Source organism: Mastigoproctus giganteus, chromosome 9 (genome assembly GCF_048544385.1).
Source record: "Mastigoproctus giganteus isolate SK-2022 chromosome 9, ASM4854438v1, whole genome shotgun sequence".
NCBI lineage: Eukaryota > Metazoa > Arthropoda > Arachnida > Uropygi > Thelyphonidae > Mastigoproctus > Mastigoproctus giganteus.
The window spans coordinates 98,439,551-98,464,228 of NC_143583.1; the positions used below are offsets into that span (position 1 = coordinate 98,439,551).

At 38.2% G+C, this 24,678-nt stretch overlaps 1 protein-coding gene across 1 annotated transcript in view; it reads left to right on the forward strand.

Moving 5' to 3' along the window:
- Positions 1-986: 986 nt before the first annotated feature.
- Positions 987-24,678, forward strand: part of LOC150080583 (uncharacterized) — a 95,356-nt gene continuing 71,664 nt past the window's right edge. Inside the window, exon 1 of the mRNA XM_090381451.1 lies at positions 987-1,743. The gene's annotated coding sequence lies outside the window, so the exon portion shown is untranslated. The remainder of the gene's footprint in view (positions 1,744-24,678) is intronic.

Here is a 24,678-nt window from a genome sequence, read left to right on the forward strand (position 1 = left end):
GGTGAACATATTCCTCGTTATTGTTGGGTTTTAGGAGCATTAACAACTAAGGCCACGTTGCTCCGTGTATACTGTCTGTAAATTGCGTGTGTTTTGTGGTCGATTTTCTGTTTGCTGGACGAAAAACCAGAGTTTTCGGGAGAAAAAGCCACGCTGTTCTCGCCTGAGATCGACTAACTCAGCCACGTTGTGAAAAAGAACCATTAAAATTCCTCACGTCATCAACGGGACTCGAACTCGGGTCTCTTCTCAGCGGCGGAAGACGGCGATTTTATCCACTGTGCTAATCACGAGGGAAACATATTCCTTCTGAAACTCTTCAAACGAGATTTTTTAGCAACCGCCACATCTAGGTGAAATCGTCAGTGTTTCTAATTTGACCGAACATTAAAAGAAACGAAAATTATCTCGTGGTATAACAAAAGACACTAAAAAACTATTGAACAAGTAAATACTATTTTATGGTTTCGGACTGAAACCATAAACTAGTTTCAGAACGATTTTCCTTTTGCAAACTTGATATCACATTATTGATATAAAATAGAATTGTAAAGACATCGAATTAATTTTTCCATTTTTGTCTACAGAAAAACGCTTCTTTATTAAATCAAAGGTTCCTTTTAACCACAAGGCTTTGGTTCCGGATTGTCTAGCGAAGTGTGGGTGTTCCCAAGATTTATTTCGATTGTGAGACGAGCGCTAAGTTTAATATACGTTTTTGTTTGTGGAAACCGAGAACTCTGTCAGAGAAGTGAAGTGTTCTAAAGTTAAGTAAGCAGTTCTTATTTAGGAGCACTTACTCACCAACTTAATGTTGCTTAGCAACGTCAACATCAAAGAAAACAGGCCGAGTTACAAGAAGTAAGATGCGGATGAAAGTAATATTTAGCGAAAGGGTTTCCATCTCTCTAACTCCTCTTCCTGTATGAGGTTAGCATATTCGGGTCGTGCGGTAGGCGTTACATTCGCGCGTTAATAACCCCTCAAGAAACCACACACGGAGTGCACAATTCGAAAGTGGTAAACAAAGAGTTAGATTCGGCACACCGGCCACACATTCTTGATATTAGACGTCATCTGAAGCTGCTCTTGTTAGAGCGTGTGGATCCCTGCAGCCAAATTCTTACTGGCTGATGCCTCTGACGCTTCTGTTAGTTGTATCCGTTAGGCCCTTTCACTTTGCCACTCCGACTTTTATCGGGCTGAGATCGTGCGGGACGTTGCCGTAGGAGAGCCTGTTCGGCCGAGAAATGGACCTCTCCGCACGCACTGCCAACTCGATGCCGTGGGCGGATTATTACAGCAATGGTTAGGCGCTCGTAGGGTGAAACGAGGACGATAAAAAGGACGTGACCATTTCATTGTTAATCTCCGGCCCCGTAGTGTGCCAGCGAGCTTAGCACGTCCCTCTTCAACAGGTGTGTGTGCGAGTGCGTGCGTGCAGTTTGGGTTCGTAGGTCGGACCGCCGCTTACCTGAGGAGGGAAGGTTCTTATCTGATCGTGCTCGTATATTATACGGATGTATGACATCGACTAGAGACCCCATTCATCCCGAAAGCTCACTGGGTAAACGGATAATAATATTAAAAAAAAAAAAAGTGTAACAAAAAATAAAGGAGAAGATACTCTCTCTACTACCCACGTGAACCAGTGTTACCTCAGAGGGGGATTCGCGCTTCGTGTCTCTTTGTCAGGCTGTGGCGGTACGTCAGTGACAGAGGCGTGCCACTTTCTGTTAGCAGGTGAGTCCCGAATCTTTCTCAACTTTCTTTTAATACAGTTGTCGAATTTCGTACTCCGGTCATACTCCCTTTGAGCAGTCACATGCTTTTAATTTCTGTAATCCTACCCGGTGTCATGTCTATAAATGTATAACTCGGTTTTAGCTCAGTTTTGATCTCGGAAATCTTTGGTATTTCATTATCGAAAATAATATTATATCTAAATATAATTTTTTTTTTTTTTTTTTTTTTTGGTTGTTTTGGTTACTGAATCCAGTGATAGTATGAATCAGAGCTTAATACTCAATATGTTCTACGTTGATAATAATATTAGAAATTAATAAGAGGAGTTTACCTCAATATAGTACGCAGAACACTTCCGTATGATACCCTCCAGAAATTAAAACAGAAAAAACGAAAAAATCGACAACTTACCGGTACATTAAAGTAAAATATAAATAATTAAATAATCAATTTAACACAATTCAAAATCAATTTAAAAACAATTAAAATTCAAATTAACGCAATTAAAAGAATCTAACGAAAATAAACGAAAAATCGTTTTGAATATTTTCGTTAGATTCTTTTAATTGCGTTAATTTGAATTTTAATTGTTTTTAAATTGATTTTGAATTGTGTTAAATTGATTATTTAATTATTTATATTTTACTTTAATGTACCGGTAAGTTGTCGATTTTTTCGTTTTTTCCGTTTTAATTTCTGGAGGGTATCATACGGAAGTGTTCTACGTACTATATTGAGGTAAACTCCTCTTATTAATTTCTAATGAATCCAGTGATATAAAAGCAAGTTGATTTGGCTTCATCGTTAAAATTTTAAATCTTGACTCAATTTCTGTTTGTTGGTTTCTAGTACTGTGTACTAGCGGCAATAAAGATAATTTATTTTGTTTATACTGGGAATGCCCAACCATCTGATCTCGCCCCATCATATTAAATTCATTCACGAGTTATTAATCCCGGGGGCTCACATCTGGTGAGTATGGGCTTGGCACACCCAGGGTCCTGAGCTGGATATCATCATTCTTCTCTTTCTTGGTGATTCCCTTCTACTTTAGACTCTCTCTCTCTCTCTCTCTCTCAGGGTTACTTGGGAAATTTTTTTTTTCCTGGTGCAGCATAAGCCTCAGGCTTCCTTGCATCATACGGATAATAATAATAATAATAATAATACATTTTGTTAATAACCAATGTCATTCGGGGTTCGATTTCTCCTTGATATTCAGAAATGATTTTGATTATTTGTTTTTTATCTTTACTTTTAGTAGTTTTACATTGAATATCAACTTGATGGTGTAAATTGAAACGTAACTCTCACTCTTATGATGGTTGGGTTTCTCTAGTGTACAATGGCCACTTAGGAAGATTCTACGGAGTTGTGATCTATGTGGAATACCATGGTACACCACTACACCGTGGACTTTATTCATTTCGTATGGTCGGAGCAACAGTGAGATGGGCGCGGAATGAAAGAAAGATGGATGTAAATGACGATAAACAGAATTTAGGAATTCGTGTAATATACTGCTCATATTAGCCTGTAATCTTTGTTCGCTTATGGAAAGATAACTGAAATAAGATAAACCGAAGAGAAAGAGGCAAACAAAAAATATCTTCATTTTGTTTGCTTATCGATAACAAGTCGAGGTCGTCCGAGTACAAACTTTTTTCTTTCTTTCTTTTTTTTTTTTTTTTTTTGTGGTGATTCTTCAAGTTCTCGGTTGGTAAGGAGGATTAATTTTTTTTTACTTACTCATTACGTGCATTTCATAGTTTTCATCTCTCCAATATGACGATCAGTTAGACTAAACTTGATAATTAAATAAAAAATTATTATAAAAGGCACAAAAACAAATTGAGTTCCATAGAGAAAACGCGAAAGGAAAGTTAAGACCAGTCTAAATTGTAAGGATAGAAAAAGAGCAGAGTGAAAGCTTCTCTTTAAGACGAAGAAAGATAGCATATGAAAGGTTGTGGAGGGAGAGAAGGGAGTTTCCGAAACTCATTCGTGTAGGTTAATGGAACGGAGAGAGAGAGAGAGAGAGAGCAACGAAGTTTCTCTAGGAAGATAGTGATGATTTAAGTGGGAAGGTATAAAGGTCATAGTCATATTTTCAAGTGATAGCAACTGAGTAATTGACAAAAGTATATTTTTTTTGTTAAAATAAAGAAGAAAGAATTGATTCTCTCTTCATCTATCTATCTATACATATATAATAGACTCCTGGTTATCCGAGGGTGGTTTAACCGTGCTGCGGATTAACCAGGGAGGAAAAAAAATTGATTTAGATGTCTTTAAAAAATCAATTACAGTACCTACTTACGATAATTTATTTTTAAATTTAAATGCTTTTAAAAAATACCGCTTAGGGGCCCACAAACCCTTAATCCGCCACTGGGAGTCTATTTACAATCCTGTTCCTTAGGGATTCTTCCAATCCTTCCTCCGCGTGTGCATACAAACAGGTACGTATTCATTTTTCATCAGTTGGTGCGTGTTAAGTGGGCGGTACTTTGAGTTCGGTTGTTCAGTAAGTACATACGTATTTTGTTTGTTAGTGTTTATTTAAAAAGTTTTAAAGTTACCCATCAGGTTAAAAAGAAAAAGAGTTGTTCTTTCAATACAACAGAAACTTAAACTCATCGATGAACATGAAAAAGGTGCTGGAGAGTGGTCAGGCTCGAAGGTACATAAGTGCTTTGGGTGACCGGGGTTCAAGCCATAACTACTAAATACGGTGCTGTTTCTTGTATCCTTTCGATCTTCTGAACTCCTTTGACCGTGTGGTCTTCCCGGAGTATATACAGAAAATTTCTTTATTTATTTTTACGTTCTGACATTCGTGGGAAGGTCTGTTGCAAAGAAACAAACTTCTTTACGTTCCTCTTTCAATAAATGATAGAACACATGAATATGCGTACAATTTGTTTTTTTATATTAAATGCATATTATTCATGATCTCGATTTTTTGCTTCTTTTACGGATTATCCTGGGAAATTAATTTCCCGACTTCCCGGTTAATCGGGAGTCTACTTTATACGCATCTCTGTATACATAATTGCCAGCATGTATCATTGTGTCTTTTGTTAATTTTAATGGATGCTAAATATTATGTTAAATTTATTTAGATCCTCCTTTATTTATTTTTTTCCAAGATGATGTTTATAAGATAACTGATGGAAATTTCTGAGCCCTGTCTATCGTCTAATCGAATTCTTCGTTAGATTAATTACAAGATCTTTCCCTTTATTTTCTCATTTGCGTTTTTATTAATCGCATTTTGAGATGGAAAGATTTAAATATTTGATGAAGTTCAATAAGTTTCATTCCCAGAGCCGGGAAATAATGCCTTTTCTCTTAGTCTGCCATAGAAAAAGAAATGTTCGCTTTTAATAAAAGGTATCGATGTTCCTTTTTATTTTAGGCTTGTCTAACCTTTTAAAGTTAAAGATTATTTAACATTTGAATTATTATGCATGCATCATAAAGAAATATAAGTTTACTTCCCTAATTTCGTATTTTCATTATTCAGACGCTTCATTTTTCGAAGATAAAACTGACTTTTTTATGAGATACTTTATTAACCGCATTGATTTGAACGGAAAGCCTACTCTGGATGAAAATTTATATCACTGAGAGATTTCCAAGAAATTTTGTAAAATATAATAAGTAATTCTGTTGTTGGTGTGACTTTCTGACAGTTGCTGTTATAGCCTTACTTGGAGCTGAATTACACTGAGTGGATAGAAATCATGGGATACCTACCTAGTAACGGGTAGGCCACCTTTCGCCTGGATAAGGGCAGCCGCACGGCGAGGCATTGAGTCCACTAGTTCACGAAAGCGTTCCACAGGTATTTCCATCCATGTTGGCTGCACCGCTGTCCATAATTCCGTCGCATTCCTGGGTGGAGGAGCCAAAGCTCGAACGGACCTTTCCACAGCATCCCGAAGATGTCCCACAGGGTTCATGTCCGTTGAACGGGGAGGCCATTCCATGGTAGTAAAATTTGCGGAATGCTCTTAAATTTTCTGTTTATACTCCGGCACGACAACCAAGTCAGTAGAGTTTACAATAAATCATCCATACAAATATTTATCGTATTTAGTAATCACGGGCTCGAACCCCGGTCCACTCAAGGAACGCGTGCTATGCACTCTCGCACCTGACCACTCGGCTACGTCAGGCTCTTCGAATCATGTTCTAGTCACCACGGCTCTGTGGGGAGGCGCATTGTCCTGCTGGAAGAATCCATTGCCCTGTGGGTGCACGATGATCATGAAGGGATGCAGATGGTCTGCAAGGATGGACAAGTAACCTGGACCGTTCAGAGATGCGTCTAGACGTACCAGAGGTCCCAACACGTTCAGACCATTATCGACCGTCGACCTGCCTGAATAGTTCCTTGTTGACATGACGGGTGGATATCTTCGTGCGGTTTCCGCCAGATACGCACCCTCCTGTCCGCTCGAAATAACTAGAAACGGGACTCATCGGATGAGGAAACCCGTCTCCAATCATCCAAGATCCAGTGCAGATGTTCTTTCGCCTAGTTGAGGCGTAGAGTCCTGTGTCCTGGCGTTAGCAATGGGACTCTGGTGGGTCGGCAGCTCCCATAATTATGGCTAATGATCGCCTGATGGTCTTGGTGGAGACGTGTCTGGCACCTCCCTTGTTGAAGCTGGCGGTGATTTGTGCCACTCCGGTTAGCTGAAACAACCCGAGACAGACGTCGACGGCCACATTCATCCACCACCTTTCTCCGCCCACGCTTTCCACGACTGCTGGCACCCACCAGTCTTGCACATTTACTGGTGGGTGCAGGATCTAGTTGCAATATGCACCGCCAGAGTTAGTAGACCCAGGCTTAACTCCTCATGCTAGGGATGGGCACCAGGTGGTAATTGCCCAATGGACTATCATCTGGTGGCAGAGTAGCCTATTTCACTTTACAGCCCATTACACACACTTACACTAACAAGCCATTATGAGAACATGGTATTATATGCTAAATTGGTGGAGATGGATGTATGTCCGGGTGCCACCCTTCGACAGTTAAATACATACAACCCTTTCCACGATGAGATGTTATTCCGGAAATAGCGTATTCCCGATATACTATTGATACTGCCGAACGGGGATAGTGTAATGGCTATGCGTCACTGCAGCCACTATCATCCCTTTTTCAAAGTTGGTTAACTCACGACGTTTACCCCTACTGACATCGAATTACCGTCTACGTGAATGCAATGGTGCAGGCTATATACCTGCCAAGCGGTGGGTTCGTCCACTAGCAAGAGGGATGATTGCGTCGCGTTGCCCAGGAACAAAGTATCCTATGAATTCTCTTTTCAGTGTATAGGCTCAAAGTAAGGCTATAACAGCAGCGTTGCCATAGCAATTTATTGTTATTACTGCAAAAAAAAAAATTCTTACTCATCCATAAACAAATTTTCATGAAACGTGTAACTTGAGAATACTTGTATATTGTATACTAAGAAGGCTATTGCAATAAACAGCACTGTTCTGCTCTGCCTTATGGAGAAAAATGGCCACCAGTATTCGTAACGTCACATCCGGTATAGCCGTGCGTATGATTGCGTGAGAGGTGAGGAAATGTGAACAAGGCAACGCCTTGTTCACACTTTTGTTGTTCTCACTATAGATTTTCACACTATATTGTTCACACTGTATTTTTATCATGTTCACACTATAGTTGCCTTGGCAAAGCAAAATACTTAACAGAGATACTGACATTCAGCTTGGCTTATTACGGTTCTTGGCCTCTTGAATGTATTGACTTCCTTTTATTCAAGTAATTTCTTTAATGCTCCGAATTTAAGCACAGAGTCACATCAGTGCAGATTTTGCGCTGATGATTTTATTACGAAAGAAGAAACCAATAATCAAAATTCTGCTCCTCATTGATAACGAGGACATAGAGCGAATCGACTTTTCTGCAATTGCTGCTCCGACTTCTTAAGGTGTAATGAGAGTGAGTGGAGACAAATGACAAGGCCGGATGTCCTTTTTCACTGCAACCACCGACAATCTTTGGGATTCCCCTGACCAACCCTATATACATATTCATACGATTACTGCATGTGTCCAATACTAATAGCAGTCAGTCACAAACAGAAATAACTCTGGAGGAAATCCTCAAGACCAGCAACAAGGGATGTCTCTTAAGTCAAAAACTGTCTGTTTTGACGAGACAGACAGTTTTGATTATTCATTTTAGAGCAGATATTTGCGAATTCTTTCCGTTTATTTACTACTATTCGATTATGCGCGTTTTTTTAAATATCATGAGAAACGAATACAAGCTCTTTTTTTATATTCATATATTAAAAAAAACATAAATAATCTGAATATCATGACAAAGATTTAATCCTGATAGAAAGTTAATTTGATATCATATGTTGAAGAAATTCAAATTGCAAATGGGGTTATTGTTATTATTCGTATGGAAAAATTCTGGCACTTCTTAAAACATAAATGCCACTCACTCACGAAGGTAATAGCTCCCTAAAAAGAACGTGAGTGATGGCCTATAAATGAGCAATAAATGGAAAATATTTTAAATCGGTATCACAATAGAATAGCTTAGTGGATACTAAAATTAAATAAAAAAAGACAAACGAAGGCGTTTTTGAGTCGATTTTTAAATTGCATAATATTCATCGTAAGCCGTTGGCTTATGAAGTTTTGTGATTTGGTTAAAATTTCTAAATCGGTTAATTCTGCATCATTAATCTGCACGGATTTCAACATTTTACCAACCGTTAACTAAACTTCTTCAAGATCTGGCCATATATCGGTGTCGAACAGTAATTTCTTGGAAGCGAGCTAGTTAGAGTTAAAGGCACTTAAAACTTTTTCCGCTCAAGGCACCTTTGTTGGACATGAATATAATCACAGCACCTCTAAAGGGTGGGTGTTGTATAGGCCTGGTTTATCTAAACGGAGCTGTGTTTAATGCCGTGTTACCCCATTAAATACGTACGCCGCTACACTCAATTTTATAATCATTGTGCTCGATCTAACCAACTGGTTTAGATTCTTTCGTGTTGTCAGTGCCAGTCAAGTTCAGCTACCGTCATATAAAATCGTAAACGTCTGTTCCACGTTAGTTTCTTTTCGATTTCTCAGAGCAGCGACGTCATCTGGAACAGCGAGTCTGGGTGAGAGCTAAAACAATGGGCCCTTTAAGGTGAATTATGGGATGGAGATTCTGTATTTCACGTGGTGCGTTGGCTCCTTCTAGTCTTGGGACCGGATGCGGATGGAAACCCGCCACTCCTTTCTTCAGCACTCCCGTAGTTGTCTTTGATCTTGAATTTAAATTACCGTAACACAGTGAGGGGAAACCAGACTGAAATAAAGAACTCAGATAAGGAAGTAAATCTTGTATCCACAACATGTGTACACAAGAGTGGCCCACACCAGTGGTTGAGTACGAAGCCTACTCATATAGAAATAGCTCGCTATTCAATGAATCTCACAATTTAAGTTCAAACCTTCCATAGAGTTAACCATCAGTTATTTGATAATTCTGATTTAGTAATCTAGAATATCCCACGTATGCCTTTCACACAACGTTAAATTTCTAATTTTTTGAAAGTTTTTGTTGAAACAGAAAAAAGTGTGCTATTTTTTTTTTTTTTTTTTTCTTTTCTACCATGTATAAAGCCTTGAATGGTTTGAGCATGCTCAATGCTGATGGGATTCTTCCTCTCGCTCAGAATAATCACCTGAGAGGGCATAAATTCAAATTGAGGAAAGACAGATGTAGGATAGACGTGCGGAAATTTGCCTTTAGCCAGCGGGTGGTTGGTTGGTGGAACAGACTTCCATCCCTTGTCGTGGAAGTTGATAGCCTAAATAAGTTTAAGGCTCAGCTGGACAGGTATTTTGAACGAACAGAGGGGTGAAGTGGAAGTGGTTTTTTTTTTTTTTGGCTGATGCTGCATAAGCTTGCTTTCTTGCATCAAATGCCTCTACTAATGCTAATGCTAATGTGTTATGGGTTCTTTTACTATCGTTTTCCATGCGTTTCAAAGGACGAAAAAAATCATTTACAATGCAATTGATAAACCTAAAATTTTCTATACTCAGAACCTTACTGATGATCAATTTTGTATTTAGGTGGGCCTATGTGAAGTTCCTTGCTAATTTCAAAATAAGCACCGAAAATAATCCACAAATAATGAGATTTATGCACTGTTAAGCAGTGTTAGGATATTTTTATTTAAATAGCAAGGGACATCTATTTCTGGTGTCTCAGGTGGAAATCAATAGTGGCTGTACTGTCTGAAGGAAATTGTTCAAAATGAGAAAACTGAGTCCAGTTAATATAAGTAACCTATTTGTTTTTGTAAAAAAAGCAGAAGCAATATCACCACGTTAGAGAAAGAAAGAACAGTGAAAACATGAGGAAACAACGAGAAATCTCAACGAACAGACAGGAGAGTAAGTCCATTACAGATAGAGAAAAGCAATGCAATAGTTAGAACAGAATCACAGTTTCTTAAATCTCCTCTTCTCACTTAATCACTTAAGTGACAAGAGGAGATTTAAGAAACAGTAATCATACAAAATAACACATGGAAAAACTGTAGTTTTAGTTTAGCCACCAAAATCTGAAGTTCCCTTAGAACACTGGTGTGCAAAACTTAAGGACCAATCAGGTTTTCACCTGTAGCTTCTCATAGGAGTGGTCTGGAAATGGGAAAAGCATACCACAGGAACCTCGTGAGGTACAGAAATGATGAAGGAAACAACACCGACACAACAACGGAAACAAAACGGAACAGAGGGACTTTATTCAAAAATGGCAACATAGCACTGGCTGCCATGATACAGATGCATCACTGTCAAAGATGGAACAAAGGGAAGAGGTGGTCGGCGCCTCTGTAGCCAGGTGGGCAGGAGCAGCAGGGCGTAGCACACGCTTCTTGTTTAGACCGGGATTCGAGCCCGTGACCACCAAATACGGAGGATGCGGAAAGGTCAGGGAATGACCACAGCATATCCCCGGAGCAATATTGCCTTAGTTGCTAATGCTCCTAAAAACCAAACAACAACAACAACAACAACAACAACAACAACAACAACAACAACAACAACAACAAGAGGTGGTCCTCAGTAGGAGATATGGCCACCCCTAATGTCGATGCATGCTTTGCACCGCCTTCCATACTTAGAACCTTAGAACAATGTTGTTGATAAGTTCTTGCGGTAGCATCGTCCTTTCCTCTGTCAGCGCCATCTTCAGCTGGTGAATATTTTCTGGTGGGTGTGGACGTGCCACTGTGCGGTTCCCCAGAGCGTCCCATATCTGTTCGATGGGATTTAGATCGATGGAACGGGCAGGCCAATCCATACGAACAATGTCCTCACTTTCCAAAAGCATATCAACAGCTGCAGTGCGATGGGGTGTGGCGTTTTCGTCCATAAACACGAACTCGTAGCCAATGGCACCTCGGAACAGAAGCACATGGGGAAGGATTACCTCAGTACAGTAGCTTGTACCAGTTACAGTACCACCTTCCAGTATCTGGAGTTGTGTACGTCCATCCAAGATAATGCCTCCCCAGACGAGAACACCTCCACCGCCCTATCGATCCCTTTCAGTGATGTTTGCAGGGTGATACCGTGTGCCAACCTCTCGCCAGATTAGCTGACGTCCAGAATCGTTGTTGAGACTGAATCTGTTCTCATCAGTAAAGAGTACCTTACCCCGTTGCGCTCTGTCCAGTCCTTGTGTTCGATGCACCACTGTAAACGGTGTCTCCGATGGGCAAGTGTTAAAGGGACACAACGTACTGGCCGTCGGGCAAACAGTCCACCTTTGTGGAGTCGCCTGGCCACAGAAAACTGCGATATCCTGCGTCCTGTGCTCCTGTGCAGCTGGTTTGCAATGGATCCCGCTGTCTGGTGTCGGCCCCTCTTGGCCTATAGGAGTATATAGCTGTCATCATTTGGCGTTGTTTTTCGTGGACGACCACCACTTGTCTTTCGAACAGCTGTACCTGTCGTTCTGAAGGCCGACTACGGACGTGAGACGATGGTATAGGCGATACCCAACTGTGCAGCCACACTCCTTTGCACTTCGACCTTCCTAGAGCTTTCCAATTATTCGACCCCGGGTAAAGTCATCCAGATGTTGTCTACTGGCCATTTCGTTATCTGTAGCACTGTATGAAACCAATCGAACGTCTGTAATAATCGTGCTCACCATTCGGTAATTTGCACATAACTGCTGAACTGCTGCTTTTATCTGTTTATGTGTGTCCTCTCATCACGATTGAATTTTTTGCATGTGCACCAGCTTTCTACTGAAAGGCCACAGTATGCAAATCGCCACACACTGTTTCGTTTGATTTTGTGGTTGTAACGTTTAGAAATGTTGTTGGTCCTTAAGTTTTGCGCACCAGTGTATAAGATACTGTATACATGTACAAAGTATATTGAAATGTCAGCAGGTTACGTCCTTACATGCTCTGGTAATATAATGTACCAATCAGCACTCGAATTGGAATCAGCACTCTGAATTATGCACCAACATCGAGCCATGATGATGAAGAGGTTGAAGAAATGTACACTGAAATTGAGAGTCTTCTAGATGAGCAGAAAACCCACTACACTATTATTATGGGGGACTTCAATGCTAAGGTTGGAAAAAGGCAAAACAGCGCAGAAAGAGGAACTATAGGAAATTTTGGAATTGGCGAAAGAAATAAAAGAGGTGAAAGACTTGTGGAATTTGCAGAATCTCAAGGACTGTCAGTAATGAACACTTTTTTCAAGAAAAGGGTGAACAGAAAGTGGACATGGAAGAGTCCAAATGGATTAACAACTAATGAAATCGACTTCATCCTCACTAACAGAAGATATATTGTGAGTGATGTTACCGTCCTGAATAAGGTAAATGTTGGAAGTGATCACAGAATGGTAAGATGTACACTTGACATAGATGTAGGAAAGGAAAGGAAAAAACTCACTCGAGTAAATAATACAAAGGTCTTTGAAATAACAGAGGAGGAGAAAAAGCAGTATGTACTGGAACTTAAGAACAAGTTTGAGCTTCTGCAGACTGCTCAGGACCAAGATATCGACGAGGAATATTACAACTTTCTGAAAGTCATGAAGCCCAAGAAACCTATAGGGAAACAGAAATCCAAAGAAGAAAAAATTAGTCAAGAAACACTTGTCATGATGAACCAAAGACGACAAATGAAGAGCAAGAAAAACACTGACAGGGAGAAAATTGAGTATACTGAGTTATGCAAAGCCATTAGAAAGAGACTCAGAGAGGACATAAGAAGATTTAACACAAGAAAAGTAGAACAAGCATTAAGGGAAAACAAAGGATTTAAATCAGCAGCCATGAGCAGTAATACAGAAAGACAAATGATACTGAAACTGAAGAATAGCGATGGTGTACTTATAAACAGCAGAGAAGGCATAATTCAAATAGCAGAAGACTACTATAGAGAATTATACAAGGAGCGAGGGAATGATACCAGCAGTGGGGAAGATGGATTGTAAAGTAGCAACACATACGACATACCCGATATTCTTCCTGATGAGGTAGAACATGCATTGAAGAAAATGAAGAATCGAAAAGTCCCGGGGGAAGATGAAGTTACTGTAGAGTTGTTAAAATTGGGAGGAAGAGACATAACACAAAAACTGGCAAGGCTCTTCACAAAGTGCATTAGAAAAGGTGTGATGCCTAAGCAGTGGAATAATGCAATCATAGTTTTGCTGCATAAGAAAGGAGATAAATCAGAAATTGGAAATTATAGACCAATTAGCTTGTTATCCCATATCTACAAGTTGTTCACAAGGGTCATTACTAACAGATTAGAAAGAATACTTGATGAGAATCAACCGAAAGAGCAAGCTGGCTTTAGGACAGGATTCTCAACTATGGATCACCTTCACGTAATATCACAGCTAATGGAGAAAGCAAATGAATATAAAACACCATTATGCCTAGCATTTGTGGATTACGAAAAGGCATTTGACTCCATTCAGCATAAGGCAATGTTTCGGGCACTGGAAAAGCAAGGCATAGATACTCCATATACTATGATTTTGAAGAAAATATATGAGAGTGCTACATCCTTTATTAGACTAGACAAAGACAGTAGCAAATTTAAAATCGAGAAAGGAGTTCGACAAGGAGACACAATATCTCCGAAGCTGTTTACTGCTGCCCTTGAGGAAGCTTTCAGAAGATTAGACTGGTCGCAGAAAGGAGTCAATGTGAATGGAGAGTACCTAAACCATTTACGATTTGCAGATGACATTGTGGTCATAAGCCACGATCCCAAAGAATTAGAGGAAAATCTTAATCAGTTATGCACAGTTAGTAAGGATTTTGGACTAAAGATGAATATGGCTAAAACAAAAGTAATGATGAACAGGGGTATGCCACGGAAAGGGAAATAATGATTGAAGGAGCAGTAATTGAAAAGGTGGAGTCATATACTTATCTGGGACAAGTTATTATCTGTAATAATGATAAATGGCTGGACGTCAAGAGAAGAATAAATTTTGGATGGATAGCATTCAGGAAATATAGTCACATACTGAAGAGCAATATCCCAGTTTGTCTGAAACGTAAAATAATGAATCAATGTATACTCCCCACCATGACTTATGGAAGTGAAACTTGGGCACTCACCAAAAGAATGGAAGAGAAGCTAAGAACTACACAGCGAAGAATGGAACGAATTATATTGGGAATCAGACTGTTAGATAAGAAGAGAAACACATGGATTAGGCAGCAAACTCAAGTAAAGGACATTCTTATCAAAACTAAAGAACTAAAATGGTCTTGGGCAGGACACATAGCTCGAAGACATGATGACAGATGGACTAAGAAAATAACAGAATGGTACCCAAGAGGAGCTAGAAGAAATCCTGGAAGACAAAGGCGGAGATGGATAGATGAATTTCATGAGTTTTTGAGTAGTAAATGGATGGCCAGTGCTCAAAACAGAATGAACTGGAAAGTTGCTGGAGAGGCCTTCATCCTGCAGTGGATTGAAAATGGCTGATGATGATGACTCTGAATTAATTTTAAAAAATTAATTCAGAGAGTTCCAGTTGTTAAAATTCAATAAAAGCTTATTGAGACCTTAAGGTGGTTATTTGCCGATTACAAGTTCGAGCACATTCGTAATCAATTGTGGAGTATAAAATGCCAGAACCAACGAAAAATGGCGTTGAAGATTGGGGGTCAGTATAGCATTTTTTTTGCATTTTCTTTTATAATAAAGCAATTTGTTAATAAAATGATGACGAAGTTTACTTACAAATATTATAAAAAAAGTGTTATTTTTTGACTGTAGATATTCCTTTAAAAGAATTGTGAATTTACTTTAAAGTTGTATTTTACAGCATTCTCACAAGAACTCATTGTTACAATTGTCTCAATGTGTAGATCAATTGTATTGTGTGAATCTGCAATAAATGTAAACTGATGACAACTTTTACTTCTGTGTCGATACGAGTTTCTACCTCTCCTGATCCTGATTCTGTTGCTACTTATTTTCAAAGAAAGGTGTTCTCTGTTTCCTCTTCTAATCGTTATGATCAATTATTGTTTTCGTAGTGGTTATTACTTTCCATTTTTAAGCACGATCATGTAATTCCAATTTACAAATAAATGAAAACAGAACCGTTGTTAATAAATAAATAGAAATAGAATTGTAGCTAATAGACAGAAACTAATGATCCCATTAGTTACTGTCCTATCACCACATTCACCGCTATCTTCAAAATCTTTGAAACATTATTTTTAAACATCACAATGTCTACTTTCATTCTTTTATCGATACTCGCCAATACGGTTTTCTTCCCATAAATACTAGCTTTCCAATCTCACCGTTTTTACCTATTTTATACTTATCATCTTGCAAGATGTAAACAGATTTACTGTTCCTCGATACAAAGTATATCTTATGCATTTGATTTTCTTCATTCCCTCTTTTCAACTTTCTGCTTAGAAACAGATAAATCGTCATTTATCTGTTGTTGGTGAAGGTGGGGGGCTTTAATTCCCTTTCTCATGGTGTCCCACTAAGCCATCATCACAGTTTAAGTTATGTATTATCTAAACCTTTATTTTCGATGTTCCAGTCCATCAACATCGAGTGCAAAGGGAATGAACTGAAGGTTTACAAAGTTATTAATTCATCTTCCGAGAGGTTTGTCTCAATTTTGCTCTCTTTTTGAGGTTTATAAATCCTTCCACGTTTTCTCACAAATTACGATAAAAATGTATAAATGTGTTGACCTCTATAATAAAAATATTTCTGGAGTCAGTTGTAATGTGTAGAAACATCTCTATTTGAAATTTTACAATTGTCTCATTTTCAAATGTTACAATGATCCCTATTTGAAGGGTTACAATTGTCCCCCATAAGAAATGTTACCACTATCCCCATTTGAAATGTTATTACTGTGTCTATGAAGCCATTGCTGACAAAATTTTTCGTCAGGTTAATCCCTTCCCACATAAAAAATAATAATAAAAAAAACAATTTAAATCGCTAAGGCTTAAAATATAAGTAAATTCAACGTGTTTTAAGTGAAAAGTAACCTAATTGGGAGTACAGCAATAAAAAGTCCAAGGAAACTGAGTTTCACTTTGATGTTGTTAAAAACATTGTAATCCAAAGCATATACGACTCGCAACTGAAAGCAAAATCTTTCTATTCCACAGTTGACAATATGATAGTGCATTGCTTGGATGTCTGTTAGCTACAGCTATTAAGGTAAGGGCTAAAACAAAAGTAATGATGAACAAGTATGCCACGGAAAGGGAAATAATGATTGAAGGAGCAGTAATTGAAAAGGTGGAGTCATATACTTATCTGGGACAAGTTATTAGCTGTAATAATGATAAATGGCTGGAAGTCAAGAGAAGAATAAATTTTGGATGGATAGCATTCAGGAAATATAGTCACATACTGAAGAGCAATATCCCAGTTTGTCTGAAACGTAAAATAATGAATCAATGTATACTCCCCACCATGACTTATGGAAGTGAAACTTGGGCACTCACCAAAAGAATGGAAGAGAAGCTGAGAACTACACAGCGAAGAATGGAACGAATCATATTGGGAATCAGACTGTTAGATAAGAAGAGAAACACATGGATTAGGCAGCAAACTCAAGTAAAGGACATTCTTATCAAAACTAAAGAACTAAAATGGTCTTGGGCAGGACACATAGCTCGAAGACATGATGACAGATGGACTAAGAAAATAACAGAATGGTACCCAAGAGGAGCTAGAAGAAAACCTGGAAGACAAAGGCGGAGATGGATAGATGAAATTCATGAGTTTTTGAGTAGTAAATGGATGGCCAGTGCTCAAAACAGAAGGAACTGGAAAGTTGCTGGAGAGGCCTTCATCCTGCAGTGGATTGAAAATGGCTGATGATGATGATGATGATTAAGGTAAGAGAGAAGTTTGAAATGTGACAATTGGTCTTGTTCTTTCCTAATATTTGCAAGGGTTTGATAAAATTTTAACAAAACATACCATATTCAGTCTTTTATTTTTGTTGACAAATATTATCAACCCAGTTATTTTTCATTTCAAGCTCTGGCACTTTGGTGCAGCTGCAGTACTTCAAGGATTCGGTGAGGCAGTGAGCCGCTATGGCCATAGGCAACTCTTGGAACGGTTTTTCGTAGACTCGTTTCCACTTTAGTAATGTATATTCGCTATAATTTAAGTTTATTACCAGATTATCCTTATAGTAGATAATGGAGTTAAAAAAAAAAAAGAAACCCAGTACTGTGTGATAAGATCGCTAATTATCCCGGTCCTCTCCATATACTGGCCGTTTACGGTATTTAATTCTAGCTTCCCTAGTGTGCCCCCTATCTCATTCGGCCTTCGACGCTAACCTACATGCATAAATATTAGATGGGGGCCAGCGACAGATTCTAATTTGAACAACTACGAAAAAAAAAAAACAAAAAAAAAACATGTATATATACAAAAAACATATCTAATATTTATTAAAATACATTAAAATATTTATAAAAACGTTTCTAGTCTGCCAAACAAGCTATTTAAGAACAAGAAAGGAAGTATCATAAGCAACGTAGGTCGCCATATCTGTGTTATCACGTGACTATGAAATACCTTCAACTAATTCATGCTTTCCTAACAAAGCAAGCTCGACTCTTTGTTTCAGAATTATATATTCTATTGAGAATATTTCCTAAGGTACTAACCACTGCTACTCCCTTTGAATCTGCGATTCTTTGAAGGCTAAATTTTGTTTTTCTACGAAGTAGATTGTAAAACTATCAGAATTACCATTCCCCGATATTTTGACGACATACGGAAGTAATTAAAAAATTGATCTTTCTGTGTGTCATTGGACTTACGCTGCCGACACAATTTATTGGCAAAAAAACCTAATATACTCCAGAGGAATTATGAGATTTTTACTACTCCGAAACCTTGGTTGCTACACGCTTTCCTCGACCAACGAGGATAATTGCAGCGATTCCATGTCGAGATTTCTTAAACGTCCTGTAAGTTAACGGTGTCTATTCTTCCAAAACTTGATAACACGCACGAATCCCAATTTTGCTATTATTTATGTCATGCAATGAACTTCTTATCGCCCTTCACGCGTCTTGAGCACTGTCAACTAACTTGTTTCCTCGGATACCTGTCAGCTACTTGACTAATTTGTCATCATTAACATTCCAACTTTCCCCCTCGCTCGTTGCCCCTTTCCTGTTCACCGCTAACCTAATCTATAAATATCCGATATTTTTATTTTATTTTGGAGTCGCTTTATTTTAATACTTGACGAGCATTCTGTGAATTCTATTTCCACATTTGGTTGTAATATATTTATCGTATTTTCTCAATATTTATATCGGCAGAGAGACTTTTAGAGAGGGGAACATCCCCAACGGTGACTAGGAAGCTTCTCAACATTGTGGATGCGATCTCCTCTGAGAGAAAGTAGTCTTACCTCTTAGCACTTTCTCCTTTTCTCTTTCGTTGGAGATACTAATTTTGTGGATATAAATACAGTTTCAATTTAATCGAGCGAAATTCAATATTTTCAATTAATCTATACATTAATTCCAAACGAAAATTTCTAGCTCCATGTTGTTTTGTCGATAAAAGAATATTTTGTGTCAGAAATTTAGTTGAGAATTGAATTGAATTAGACCGAATTAAAATTGATCAAAACTTATTACTAAGAACATACTCGTACATATGCGCATCTACATTACTTCCTTAATTCCAGTTGAGATGAGAGGAGGTTGTGAGACATTTTACAGCAGCAATACCATTGTCTAATTATATAATTCAATGTCGTGTGGTGTGGCGTGGTTATTACGACTTACTAATGAGATGAATTCAATGACAATGTCATATAAAGAGGCTTATATAAGTATGGTGTGTATGCGCGCATATATTCTCTAAAACGCGATTTCATTTTCCCTTTTTTTGGGAAAAAAAAATTAAAATATGATGTATTGAAAGTGCTTAAAACATTAACACTGATATATTTTAATATGCACTGAGTGATCACTGAATTGTGACCACCTATCTAATACCGTGTTCAGCCACCGTTCGCACGGATAACAGCCGCTATTAAGACGTCCATAGCGATGATGCGTGCAAGGCTTTTCACAGAGTCTGAATAGATGACCACTGCGTGTCAATATGCCTCACTTCCCGTTCCAAAACAACCCACACGTGTTCAATTGGATTGAGGTCAGGCGAACTTGGAGGCCAATCAAGATGGGTGATATTTCACTGTTTTCATGGAACCACTCGTGCACAGTGCAAACCAGATGACACGGTGCATTATCGTCTTGCAAGATCCCGTTTCTGTCCTGGATAAAAATGCAACATGGTAGGATGCACATGGATGCATAAGGGTTGCCGGTATGTATGTAAATCATAAGGTTAGGCGGCACCACAAATATTTGTTCAACTCCGCCATGTAAGTCTGTAGCATTCATACGGACACTGAGTTAACAATTTAGAAGAGGCAAAGACAGGAACGCCTCCACAGTACACCCATCTTAACAACGCAGAGGAAGACCTCGACTGTCAGTCCTCAGATGAAGACAGATAATCTACTCCCAAAGGCGGAAACCTAACTCAAGGGTGTAGAGATCCCGCACCCTTGCGTTAGGATGCGGGATCTCTAGTGTATCTCTAGGTATCTCAGACTACAGCTTGGTGATTGTGTCTTTTTTTAAGCGGCTTTCTTATGGGCATCCTCTTTCTCACACAAGAATAAGAAATGGGATGGCATTTATGATTTCTTTTCCTCAGTTGGATTGATGTTGTAAATCGCTGATGTTAATATTTGTTTCAGATTGTGTCAGTGAAATTATTCTTGTATAAATGAAATCCTTTACTCATTTAACTATAACCTCTCGTCACGAATATCTAAACCATGATTTTCTAATAAATGTGCGAAGGCTGTTCAAGATAAGAATATAGCATATCGTAAGTTTCTTGTATGCAAATCTCCAACTTTATTTGCTGCCTTAACTGAAACATGGAATGACTTATTAATGAATCCAAGATCGATTTTGAAAATATTAAGAGTACGAAAGAACTTCACGTCCAAATGATATTCCAGCCCTCTTTTTTCTTGCCGCAACTTCTGTATTTCCACACTCTAGTGGGGTAGCACAGTTCGTAGGATCGCAGTCCTCCCCACACCGAGTGGAAAAGACTTGAGTTCGATGACTTGAGGAATTTTTATGGACTTTTTTCACAACGTGGCTGAGTTAGTCGGTCTTAGGCGAGGGTAACGCGGTTTTTTTCTTCCGGAAACTGGGGTTTTTCGTTAGCAAACAAAAAATCGACTTCAGAACATACAATTTACAGACAATATAGTAGGAGAAATATGGCTTTAGTTAGTCGCTGATGCGCCTAAAACACTAATACTGCTACGTATTTCCATTTCTGTTGCACCCTAATGATGATTCTCTTGCACTTTAATCTGAAAGATTTATTAGCTATCTTACTTTTCCTCTAACTATTACATCGACGATCTTGGTAAATCTCTGGCACTTATACTAAATACGTTCCATTCAATGTCTTCATCGTTCTTCCGTCACAAAGACAGAAGAATTCTTAATAATTTTGACACGAAGAATCTTCCAGGTGCTGATCGGATTTCACCATTTGTTCTTTAAACCAATGCCCCAAAACGCTTAACTTATATTTTGTCCCCATTTTACATTCTCTTATTCCGTGGTGTTTTTTTAATCTTGCTTGAAAATTTCCTCATATCCAATCAGTTTCTTAAAAGGATGATCCTTTCGAATTATCGCTCCCTTAAACTTACCTCAATTCTTTCATACGTATTTCGCAAATGCTGCTTCCTGTTCACCTAAAAATAAATAAAATAAAACTAGACTTTCATTTTCGCTCTCGGCGTTACTTTTCTTCTCAATTATTACTGACTATTAGAGGCAGAAGGAATTCAAACTAGAAATAAAACGAATGGCAAAGACTAACTTGACATCTCCAAACTGTGGTTCACCATCGAATACCGGAATACGACAGATTTTGATGTATCCCCAGGCTTACAGGACGTTTCCTTCTTTACTACATCCAGAGATCTTATCAATAGCTATCGATTTTGTCAAATTGATGTGCTCACTAATGAAATGACAACCAAATACGATATTAAATCGTTTCCACAGGAATTAATAGACAGTTGCTATAACTGGTCATTCATTTCTGAACAAACGTTTGTGATCATACTCTTTGTTCCATTCAGATCCTCAATTTTGTATCATTCTATATTGTTATTATTATTATTTATTTTATTTTATTTTATTTTTACCAATTGGGTTGAAGGAAGTTGCAAGTATATTACCTACAAAAATGATTTTCTCCATCGAAGTATTTTCAGCGTTTGAATTAGCAAAGATCAATAACAGAAACACTGCAAGCCTGAAGGGGCAGCACTGTTCCTCAATACTACGTTTGTGTGAAGTGCTATTCCTTCAGGTTACCGTTACAAACACTAGTCATTTACGAATGAAGAGAGAATACAAGCCAAAGAATTGCATATTGTAAAATCGAGACCGGTTCTAGTCATTCCTGCTGGTTTTGGAACTGAGTAACTTGTGATCAGTATATTGGCGTTGACGATCCAGGTGAAACGGCCAACCGAAGCTTTTTCTCTGCACCCGAACCGCCTCTCTCGGTCTCCCCCTAATATCATCAGTAAGAAATAGTGGCCTGGGGTATACACCTTGACCTAATTTCCTGCCAGAGGCATTAGATCATATCTTATATATCTGCGTACTGTTTACAGAATTGGCACGAACTACACCAGGTGGTGATCCGTATGCTGGTGTGATGGATCGACATCTCCATCCATGCAAATGGCAGTTTGAGGTAACCCTCACAGTACTTTCTTTAATTCCCTTTTCCTAATTTCACTTGAACAAGTAGCGTAATTTAGCACAAACCACGTTACTTTAAACTACATTTTTTGTATATGCGTTTTCATTGAATTCCTTTTACAGGATTTACGAGTTTTTTAACCATCGATCGATTTCCCAAAATAGAAGTTGCCAAGATTTTCTTTTGAGAACAATAATACATGAGCTTCGATAGATCATCTACATGAATTTTTGTAGATGATCTTGTTGCCATGATTTTTTCTCCAATAGCATTTGAAACGAAACTTAAGAACAAGAAACATTATCTGGTAAAAGAGAGCGATTTCTAAGCTTAAAGGAGCAATACATTTGCTAAGAGCAGATTTAATCCTTGATTAAAAAAACAAAAAAAAAAAAAAAACGCATTAAATCCCCCAGTAGCATACTAAGCGACCCCTTCAGTATCTTTTCTTATCTTTCTGATTTTGATTCTAAACGAAAATTTCCCCCAGTAAGTTTTTTTCCTTTTACGCGTCTATTGCCAAAAATATACAATTTTTATGTAAGGGGGGGTTGGAAGAATTTCGGTTGCCTACACTGCTTTCTGTTTATAAAACGAGACTCCATCTAAAGGCTGATGTTGTGTGCAACGTATTAGAAAGGTGGTTTGAATAAGGCGTGGTGTTTCCAGAGGACTGTAACTGGAATGCCTTTTGGACATCTGTTCTCCTGTTTGCAAGTTGTTTCACAGACGTACAAAGAGAACAGCGATAAGTATCTTAACGCTAAGTTTGCTTACTTCGGCTTTGTACAAGTTCTAGTTATCACCCGCGCTCTTTTAGCCGATATTTTCACTTTGCAGTTGCTATGGAAACGCATTCAAGTGTTGCTGGCGTTGTGATCAATGACAACCTTCCAATGTGACTATCGCTCACTTTGTATGCAAAGTACAAGTTGCCATTGTGCAGGCGGAAACAAAAGTCCCGTATTTCTTTCCGCGCTTAGCTTCGTGATCGGAATTATATCCGTGCGTCGGACCACCCGATTTAAGATCGAAAGGTCGATGCTACGGAACACTTGCATGAACGCATGACATTACACAAAGCTATTGGTATCTCCCTCCACCCCTCGCTATAACTTCTATTGAAAAAAGAAGAAAAAACTTTCTTCGTCTACCGAACCCACCCCATTAATTCGTCAAACCCTAATTTAGGCTTGGCATGACTCCATGACAGGGGCGATTTATTTCGTCTTGTTGGTGTAAGCAGTATTTCCGGAAACACGTTACATATCGTATGCCTCAAGAAGTTCTGAATTCGACATGTTGCCAAGTGCAGTGTTCTTTCACAAGTTGCGCTTTTCATTTTATTTATTTATTTATTTTACCTAAATGTGTGTGTATAATGTTTTGCTGTATAGTTAAATTGAAGTGTGAAGTTTGGTTGGAATGCACGTATGTGTATCTCAAAAGAAACGGTTCTTTCTGAATGAAACAACTTTTGTTTTGAGTTCTTAATCCTTAATTTTCAAAGATATATTAATAAGTAACGCCAAATGATACAAGGAAGCGGACTTTTTTTGCATCAGCCATAAACCTTCCTTATTTATTTCACTCAGCCCATTCAGCGCTTTATTCACCTCAATCAGATCTTCGGTTAGAGTCATAACACCTGAATTCCTCAATCATATCTCCTTAGATATCTAGTTGTAAAACTTTGTTGTCCACAAATTCAAACTTTGCAGTCTTCTAAGCCTTTCTCTATATCTTCATCAATTTTTTCGCACCCATCACTAACTTGATCGTCCTTTGGACTTTCCCTAGAACTTCTGTATCTTTTTTTTTTTATAGGTCCAGAATTGAACACAATACTATGGATTCAGGTCTGCAGCCAAATGCGGCCTAAGCTACCGAAAAGCGAAGTTTGAAAATGCCTACATGAATATTCTTAATTGCTTTAATTAAGGATATCTTATTTATTTATTATTCAGTTTAATAGTTGGAACGTGCTCCTGAACGACAATAGCCAGCAGGACAATAGAGTGGTACTAGCAGAATGCTAGTTTAGGATCTTTCCTTCCGTGTTTTTACTTTTGTCCATCCTTCGGTGATGAATTCCTGGGAACAGTAATAACAGCATCTATTATTATACAATAGGCTATTTTTCATTACGTATAATTATAATGCGGTATCGTTTATCATTGAGAGGATTCGAAGAGATAAATACCATCATCTTTCCACTTCATATGTTTTTCTCATTCTTACAGGTGCTCAGCGGTGGTCTTCTCTTCAACTCCTATGTTTTATTACTGACGCTAATAATCTTACAAATAAAACTCCCAGAAGCAAATTATGGACCAAATGTGGTCCTAATTACCAGAACTGTTATAAAATCAGAGTTTTATTTCTATCAGAAATGTAAATAATTTAATGCAATAATATAATGTAAAAACTAAGAAAATTGTAATTACAATTACAGAAGAAATTATATGTAGGCCAACCCTTA